The sequence below is a fragment of the Vicugna pacos genome, chromosome 35 (genome assembly GCF_048564905.1).
Source record: "Vicugna pacos chromosome 35, VicPac4, whole genome shotgun sequence".
NCBI lineage: Eukaryota > Metazoa > Chordata > Mammalia > Artiodactyla > Camelidae > Vicugna > Vicugna pacos.
In genome coordinates, this window is record NC_133021.1 from 11,970,258 (window position 1) to 11,980,319 (window position 10,062).

Sequence of the window (10,062 nt, forward strand, 5' to 3'; positions counted from 1 at the left end):
TGATGGCCACTGAGCAGAGGAGAAGTCCTGCCTCACACCCAGCACCAGCTCTAGCCCCACCATCTCCAGCTCCACCCTCTACCAAGGTGAGAGCTGCTACACACCCGGAGGAAAGATGTGACTTGCATCCACGTCAAATCCAGCTCTCCTACCAAAAGCACTGGGCACATGCAGTCTGCACAGGGGCACTCCCACATCAGATCACCCTTCAAGACTGCAATAGGTAACTGTTTCACCTAAATTCACACAAGCAGAGACAGTCAGGCAAAATGAAAAGGCTACTCTCAATTGAAAGAGCAAGAGAAAAACTCGGAAAAAATAAACAACGAGAGAGAAAGAAACAATTTACCAGATGAAGAACTTTAATAGTTGGTAATAAAAATGTTAACTGAATTAGGGAAAAGAATTGACATACACAGTGACCGCTTAAACAAGGAATTAGAAAATATTAAAAAAGACCAAACAGAAAAGAAGAATTCAATAGGTAAAATGAAAAACACACTAGAAGGAATAATCAGCAGACAAGTGACACAGAAGAATGTGTAAGTGATCTGGAAGACAGAATGACGGAACTCACCCAATCAGAGCAGCAAAAAGGAAACAATTTTTTAAAATGAAGCAATTTTAAAGATCTCTAGCATAACATTAAGTGTACCAACACTTACATTATATGCAAGGAGAGAGGCAAGGGAATTGAAAATGTACTTGAGGAAATTATGGCCGAAAAATTCCCAAATCTGACAAAAGAAAGAGATAGATATTCAGGTATAGGAAGCACAAGGGTCCCAAACAAAATGAACTCAAATAGACTCACACCAAGAAATATCATAACTCAAATGGCAAAATTTAATTGCGGACTCAGTACAAATCCAGGGCATGGCATTTTGATGGTCTGTTTGTAATAGCACCGTATAAACAGAGGTTTCCTTAGGAATGGTTCCCCTCTTCTCAGAAAAAGAAACGGTGTTTCTTTTTGCTATGTCCTGTTTTGTGTTTCTTTCTGCAACTCCATCTAATGCAAAAAAACTTATGTTCAAGCTATTTTGTCTCAATTTAGTAGTCCAATTATTTAGACTTTTTTTAGAAATTAAATTTTAAAATGAATTTGCCCATTTACCCCAATTGAACTTAATTCCTAGGAAAGCTCTCTAGATTCAACCAAATTGTTGAAACGACTTTGGCAAATGGGACATCGATATTTCTAGTTGCTACTGGTGCTTATAATCACAGCCCTCGCATTGTAGGGAGACCCCAAGTGCTTTCCGATGAAACGTGTTTTGAATTCGGGCCTGTGGGACACAGAACACAGGCCTCACTAAGATGTGGACTCCATCCTTTCCTTCAGCATCAGTTGATTCGGAAAATTTTCCTGATGTCAGACTCTCAGCGAGGGGACAGCAGTGATATGAATTCAAAGGTCTTCCAAATATCGTGGTTCTCTCCCCGTGAGTGAGGACATTTGGATGAGGAAGAAATGCTGTGTATTTTGGCTTCACTCGCATGGTATTCTGGCGACCTGCAGCCCGCCAGAAATGTCTCCTACACAGCAGGCAGAGGGCCATTCTTATCTTATGGCTGTTGATGCATGGGATTCTCCATGAAATGGAGAACTGGAGAGAAACTTTGTAATTCACAGCGTGGTGACAGAAATCGCTCGTTTCCACCTCCACTTCTCCTGAGTTGAGTCTTGCTCTCTTAGTTAAGGGATAGCGTTTATCAATTTTTACTGGTGGGATACCCAGGTAGGTAATTCTCCCTAATCCTGACATGAGAAAGATCCATTTTCTAGGAGTGGGAATCTGAATGAAAAGGGACCCTCTTTTTACACCTTCTTTTTGAGAATCTTTCTGGAGCTTCTCAACTGAAGGCTTATTGTTTTCTGCTGCTTGAGGAATAGCATGCCCCTGGCAGCTTGGTGTGTCCAGCTCCCTGTTCGTTGGGTGGCTTTCCACCTGAGAGATCATACTAGAATCAGCAAATGAAGGCTCTACATCTGTACTACAGTCGTTCGGAGCCCCATTTTCTAAAATTTTGAGAGCACTGTCAGCTGGATCACTTCCTTCTTTAGTAGGAGAAGTCATCCTGGGTTCTGTTTATGAAAAAGAAGACAAAGATCTATTAAACTGAGGAATTCTCTGCTTTATTAAAAAAACCAAAAACCAAAACCAAGACCAAAAGCAAAAACAAAAACAAAAAACAACAAAAGAATTTAGCCCCAGAAAACAAGCAAGTGGATGTGGTATACCTGAGCTTTCTTACACCTTTAACTAATATATATAGCTCACACCTTTAACATCAGAGTCAGAGACCCACAAAATAAATCAAATAAAGGAAAAAAATAAATTAAATAAGGAAAAAATCCAAACAGAAGACAAATATGGCCCCTATTAAATAGGCAGTCCCATTACTTAGTTCTGGAACTTGTATACATTTAGAATAACATAAACTTTAATCTGGCTGACGTAGGATTATACTCTATGCACTAAAACACGTATAGTTCCTCCCAGTAGTAAGCCCAATTATTACCTTTTGGGTGGTAAATTAAATAGGACTTTTATTTAATAAAATTGAGTCAAATTACTGACCTGGGATTTGAAAATGAGACCAAAGTAGAAGACAACTTTTTTTTTTGAGTATATATGTTTAAGAGAGAATCGAGACCTATATGAAAATAAAATGGTTGAATTTATAAGGAGAACAAACGATTCTCCCCTTGGAATTTTTTTCTTTGCTTTGTTCTTCCAGCTGTTATTTTAAAACAAAATCTCTGCAAAAGCAACAATTATGAATTATGTAGGAGGGCAAGGCAAAATAGATGACAGAGTAGAAAGCTGAATAGTGAAGTCCAAACTCTGAGTCATTTATTAAAATATCTTTCAAATTCACCATTTCCTTTTCATTCTCATTGCCTCAGCACTTATCAAACTGATAATCACATCATGCTTTTTTTTTACTGCTAATAGTAGCTGAATTCCCTGATTCCAAACTCTTAGCCCATTTCTCTACTCTTACCTATTTCTTCCCTTACGTCACCCACTTGCTCAGATACCTTCAGTGGATCCTAATTTCTGAGCCATGTATTTCCCATTCCTCTCTCTGAGGGGACTTGAGATAATCTGGCTTGGAAGATTTCTTTAGCATTAAATAGATTGGATAAACAGTTTCTTACTTCAGTCATTGTGGAAAACAGTATGGAGATTCCTCAAAAGACTAAAAATAGACTTACCATATGACCCAGCAATCCCACTCCTGGGCATATATCCAGAAGGAATCCTAATTCAAAAAATACACCTGCACCCCAATATCCATAGCAGCACTATTTACAATAGCCAAGTCATGGAAACAACCTAAATGTCCATCGACGGATGATGGATAAACAAGATGTGGTATATTTATACAATGAGATACTACTCAGCCACAAAAAATGACAACATAATGCCATTTGCAGCAACATGGATGTCCCTGGAGAATGTCATTCTAAGTGAAGTAAGCCAGAAAGAAAAAGAAAAATACCATATGAGATCGCTCATATGTGGACTCTAAAAAAGAAGAAGACAATGAACTTAAATATAAAACAGAAACAGACTCACAGACATAGAACACAAACTTGTGGTTGCCAGGGGCAGGTGGGTGGGAGGGACAGACTGGAGTCCAAGATTTGTAGATGCTGACAGGTATATATAGAATAGATAAACACATTTATACTGTACAGCATAGGGAAATATGTTCAAGATCTTGCAGTAGCTCATGGTGAAAAAGAATATGCAAATGAATATATGTATATTCATGTATGACTGAAAAATTGTGCTACACACCAGAAATTGACACAACATTGTAAAATGACTATAACTCAAAAATAAAAAGTTTCTTACTGAAGGCAATGGTGGGGAAAGGCAAATGCAAGTCGGCTGAAAACAAATCTGGAGGTATCTGAGACGTTAACAAACATTACTTCCATTTTTTTTATGGCTAGCTTTTATGAGCTAACCTGGACAGAATTTATGGATAGGTCCACTGGATTGAAACATGTAAAGTGACACAGGCCTTTATCTCATCCTGCAGTCTTCAGAGACCCTCCATAATCTGATTCTATCTTTCCTGTTCAACTTTCTTTTATTCACTCAACATGTTTTTTTCTAATACTGCTGGGTTTTTGTTTTGTTTTGTTATTTTATACTCAGATTTAAGTTACAATTTAACTATTAAGTATTTTTTTCCAAAATTTGATATTAGGTCAAGTGTAACTTTTTCTCTCAAACAGATTATACATATATATAGAAGAGCACTGATCACAATGAGATTTTATTCTCTGTGTTCCACTCTCTAGTGCCATTCTCCTAAGTCATGAAATGGTAAATTCTACACTCTATCTTTCCATTCTTTTAATCACACTATTCCTTAACTTCTGTTATCACGTGATAGTTTGTTACCCTCCTGCTTCTTTTATCTTTATCTAATTCGACTTTTTTATTTGTTTTTTTTAACTCTTTCTAATGTTTAAATGTAGGCATTCCTCAAGACTTATTTCTTGGTCCTGCAGTCTGCTTTTTCTTACTCCCTTCTTCAGTGTCTTTATACAGTCCCTAAATTTCACAATCCTTGGCTGAGTTCGACTGAGTTTGATCTGTTTAGGATGTCAGTTATAGAAGCTCTTTACCAACATATCTCAGCATCAGCAGAGTTATAATCAAGGTAATAAGTAGAGTCTGGGTTTTAGAGGATGTCTGAAATAACCAAACTGAACTCACTGAGTTTAAGGGTAATATGATTACCTGTACTCAGTAAGGTTAAGATCCAGTAATTTGGTGGGAACAGAAGTCCCTGGTGGTCATCTAGGTCTTGTCAGATGCACCCTGAAAACAAATCAGGACATTTTCATTAAACAGATGGAGACTAGTCAGCTCCTGGACCTTTAACCTCCAAGTAAAGTACCTGTCCTGCCTTGCCCTTTGGTGGGGTCTTGCCCTCCACATCCCAGGATAGCTGTGAGACTCATTGTTTCCTTCTGCATTCTGCGCTGGCAATTTATGTGATAGAGGCCATGCGTAGACTCATATCTATCACAGGTTATTAGACTACATTAAGATGGGTTTGTCAACAGAGTATAAGTTATATCTGAAGGCTTTTTTCCTCTGTAATGATGTCACATTAGCAATCTAAGTACTTAGGGCCATTATTATTTTTTAAAGACCTTCTTTTAAAAAATTTTATTTATTTATTTATTTATTTATTGGGGGGAAGTAAGTAGGTTTCTTTATTTATTTTAATGAGGGTACTGGGGATTGAACCCAGGACCTTGTGCATGCTAAGCAGGCACTCTACCACTGAGATATACCCTCCCTCTCAGGGCCATTATAGTTTATTTAAAATATAAGTCCTCATTAAGATTAAAAATCACATAAAGCATTCTATTCAACATCCAGTCTTTATCTTTTAATGCTTGGATTTATGTTCGGAAATAGCCAAGAGTCATATTTCTTCTTCCTAACTATCATTTTCTAATTTTCTGCCAAATATACATGTGTTTATTTAAATACAGTCTTCTATTCTCTTTTCCTGTTCTTTGTTCTTTATATTTGATATTTATTCTCTGTCTGTCTGTCTGTCTGTCTCTCTCTCTATATATATATAGCAATATTTTACATAAGAAAGAAAACCAAAACTATTATATTTCACAAAGGTAAATATAAGTGTGCCTGGTAGCTTTTAAAACTATAATTTTTAAATGGGTTCTTGAAGAAGTGCATTATTATACTCATTATAAAGGCTACTTCAAAAACTATAACTAAATACCAGGGTTGGTGTCTTTAAATACTCTATCTTCTGATTCAGAGTTTTACATACAGGGCCTGCTGAAATTTAAAAGATACATATATGGAGCCTGAAATAAATCTGGCTATTCTGAGCCTTTTTAAATCAGATTCATTTAGACCAAAATTGAGGGAAGTATGTATTCTTCTCAAACTGTGTCCTCTGATGCCCACATGATTTAAGAATTTTTGCTCCTTCTACCACAAATTTTAAAAATTTACACCAATTTGCATTAAAGATTCATCAGCTCAGTTAAAAACATCTGTACATGAATTGAATGTCTCATGTTTTTTCGGACAAACTTTGCAAGGTGCACTTTTACATTATCTCAGTTGAAAAGTCCTCAATTAACATATGTTTTCCAAGCCCCATAAACTTATGAGTGTCAGGAAACCCCTATGCCCCAACCCTTTTATCTGAAGAAACTTAACACCTCTTGTACCCTCAAAGGTGTTAATTTACTTTTAAATATTTTTGTTACTCAAAAAAATTTAGTGACAGATAAAATGAGCTAATTTTCTCCATTTGAGGTATATTCACAGAATTATATTTAAACATATTGAAGGCCTGACGGAAAGAATCAAACAGCATCTCTATCAAAGAATACTAAATCAAGCAATCAAAGCTCACTTCAGAATAATGTTGTAAACACTAGAAAAAGGACACATAGTGCTGAGTAAGAAGGACTTATTAAGGTCTCCTGTATTTTCCTTCTCTTTCAACTTACCCTTTATCTTCATTCTCAGCAGTACAAATTCCTCCACAAGATATGCTTCACCAAGCCCAGCCTGTTCTCCTCCTCTCCTGCTCTCCCCCTCTTCATTTATACCTTTTTCACAGTTATTTTTTTCTCTGTATCACAATGTTTACAGAACTTGGCAACCTAGCAACCAAACAGAACTCTGCAGAGGGCAGGAGGAGGGAATAACTGTGATGGCAAATCTTGAATTGCTTTTAGCTGGTAAGGAAAGGGTAAAGGTTGGAAATAGCCATAAAATAATAAAGTTTACCTCATCACAGATAAATTCCTAAGTATGTGCTTTCCCCCATAGAGAAAAGAAGATAGGATTGCCAGATAATGGAAAAGACTTTCAGTAAAATTTGAATTTCTGATAAACAATGAACACTTTTTTTAGTATAATTATGTTCCAAATACAGTCAAATATGTTTTGGGACATACTTCTACTGAAAAAAGTCATTGTTTATCAGAAATTCAAATTTTACTGGTCATTCTGTTTACTAAATACGTCAATCTTACATGGAGATAGTATATGATTGTTACATTTTAGAATGGTTTACAAACTTTCAATTGTCTTGACATGATTTTCCTTTTTGCTGCTTTAGGTGAGTATTTTACAGTTGACCCTTGAACATGGATTCACTAAAGTGATAAACCTTTAGCCAGGCTCACCAAGAAGAATAAGGGAGAGGACCCAAATAAATAAAAGAAGAAATGAAAGAGGAGAGAAATGAAAACCGATACCACAGAGATCTAAAGAATCATAAAGAATACTATGAACAGTTATATGCTAACATATTGGAAACCTAGAATCAACAGACAAGTTTCTAGAAATGTATAGCCTGCCAGGACTGAACCAAGAATAAACAGACAATTTGAACAGACTGATATATAGTAGTAAAATTTAATTTGTAATTAAGAAAAAAACTTCCACGAAATAAAAGTCCATAACTGGACAGCTTCACAGAGAAATTCTACTAAAGATATAAAGAAGAACTAATACCTTTCTTAAACATTCCAAAAACCTAAAAACTGTGGAGCACTCCCAAATTCATTCAGTGAGGCCTTCGTCACCCTAACACCAAAACCAGACAAAGATTCTACAGAAAGAGACAAGTACAAGCCAATATCTGTGATGAACACAGATAGAAAAATCTTCAACAACTTATTAGTAAACAGAATACAACAATGTATAAAAAAGGGTAAACATCCCAATAAATTTTGGTTCCACATTTGCAAAGCAATGCCTTTTGTAAGGGAATTTAAACTTATAAAAGGAGTCTCTGCTTGGAAGCATCTCTCCCTCTTTGTATCTAGTAAGAAAGGGATGACTGAATCATAAGACACTCATAAAGGGAGAAGACAGTAACTTAAATCTGTGTAACACACTTTACTTTTTTTCTGTTACTATGCTTCTTGTGGTAACCCCTTAATCGACGTCTCCCACACCTTACATCCTTTTGTATTTAGAAAATTAACATTTAACTCCAAATTCTAAGCCATCTCTGAGTTACTCAATTTTCTCTGGATATCTCCTGTATACATGTGAGTGATACATGTTAGAAAACTTCTGTTTTTCTCCTGTTAATCTTTGGTTACAGGGACATCATCCAAGAACTTAGAAGGGTAGAGGGAAAATTATTTTTTCCTTCCCTACAGAAGAATCTTTCCTTGCCTCTTCTAACTTCTGATGGATTTAAGTATTCCTTGGCTTGTGGAAGCATAACTCCAATCTAATTCCATGTTAATAGGAATAGTCACAAGGCCTCTCTCTTAAATGTTGATGTCTTCTTCCCTTCTGTGACTTATAAGAACACTGGACATTGGATTTAGGGCCCATCCAGTTAACCTGGGGTGATCTCATCTTGAATTCATTAGTTCTATCAATATAAGACCATTTTTTTCTAATTGCAGTCACTGTTAGAACTCTTAGAACTAATAAAAAATCAGCAGAGATGCCATTTACAAAATAAATGTGCACAAATCAGCTAAATATCTATATAGTAACAATGAACATATGCAAAGGAAATGAAGAAAACACCTCTATTTATAAATGCCTGAAAAATAACAAAAATACTTTGGAATAAAGTTTACCAAGAAGGCAAAGATTGTACACTAACAACTAAAAATTAATTGCTGAAAGAAATTAAAGAAAACACAAATAAATAAAAAATATGCTGTTTTCATGGATTGGAACACTTAATATCACTATTATGTGAATACTTACCTAAAGTATCCTAGAGGTTTAATACAATCCTTATCAAAATTGCAATGATGCTTTTTGCAGAAAGTAAAAACAAAAAAGAATCCATCCTAAAATTTATATCAAATCCTAATGGACCTCAACTAGCCAAAACAATCCTGAAAAAGAACAAATTTGGAAGACTCACATTTCCTAATTTCAAAGCTTACTACAAAGCTACAATAATCAAAACAGTACGGTACTACAACAAAGGCAGATATATAGATCAATGGAATAAAATAGAAAGCTCAGAAAAAATCCTCCCATTAATGGTCAAATGATTTGCATCAAGAGTGCCAAGTACTTTAATGGGGACAGTCTTTTCAACAAATGGTGCTGGGAAACTGGATATTTACATGCAAAAGAATGAAGTTGAACCCTCAATTTACACCTTACACAAAAACCAACTAAAATTGTATCAAAAACCTAAACAGAAAGCTAAAATGGTAGAGCTCTTAGAATGAAACAAAATGCAAAGTCTTTATTTAATTGGATTTGGGAATGATTCCTTGGATATGATGCCAAAATCACAGGTCACACACACACACACACAAATTTATAAATTGAACTTCATCAAAAAAAAAACTTTTGTGCATCAATAGATTCTGCTAACTGAGTGAAAGTCAGCCCATGAAATAGGAGAAATATTTGCAAATGATTTATCTGATTAGGGGTTAATAGCTAGAATATATAAAGAGCTACAATTTAACAATAAAAACAAAAACAATCTGATTTAAAAACTGAGTCAAGGACTTGAATAGACATTTCTCTAAAGAAGATATGTGCATGGTCAATAAGCACATAAAAATGATGTTCAGCTCACAAATCATCAGGGTAATGCAAATTAAAACCACAGTGAGATACCACTTCACACTTATTGGGATGGCTACTATCAAAATAAGAAAACAACAAATGTTGGCAAGGAATTGGAAAAAAAATTGGAATCCTTGTGCATCACTGGTGGGAATGGTAAGGGTGCAGCCACTGTGGAAAATGTTATGGAAGTTCCTCAAAAAAGTAAGCAGAATTACCATATGATCCAGCAAATCTACTTCTAGATATGTAACCAAAAGAACTGAAAGTTAGAACTCAAACAGATATTTATATACACATGTTCATAGCAAGACTATTCACAACAGCCAAAAGGTGGAAGCAACCCAAGCATTCATCTATAAATGAATCAGTAAAATGTGGTATTAGATACAATGCAATATTATTCAGTCTTAACAATGAATGAAATTCTGATAAAATGCTACAAGACTGATGAATC

The 10,062-nt window shown here is 35.4% G+C and overlaps 2 long non-coding RNA genes across 2 annotated transcripts; one reads left to right on the forward strand and one right to left on the reverse strand.

Moving 5' to 3' along the window:
- Positions 1-828: 828 nt before the first annotated feature.
- Positions 829-6,675, reverse strand: LOC102528644 (uncharacterized). Its single transcript, XR_012067060.1, has 3 exons — positions 6,539-6,675; positions 4,773-4,853; positions 829-2,089 (listed from the first exon to the last, which is right to left on the reverse strand). It is a non-coding gene; the product is annotated as an uncharacterized lncRNA (long non-coding RNA).
- A 30-nt stretch (positions 6,676-6,705) lies between these two features.
- LOC140691440 (uncharacterized) lies at positions 6,706-7,438 on the forward strand. Its single transcript, XR_012067061.1, has 2 exons — positions 6,706-6,772; positions 7,156-7,438. It is a non-coding gene; the product is annotated as an uncharacterized lncRNA (long non-coding RNA).
- Positions 7,439-10,062: the final 2,624 nt, after the last annotated feature.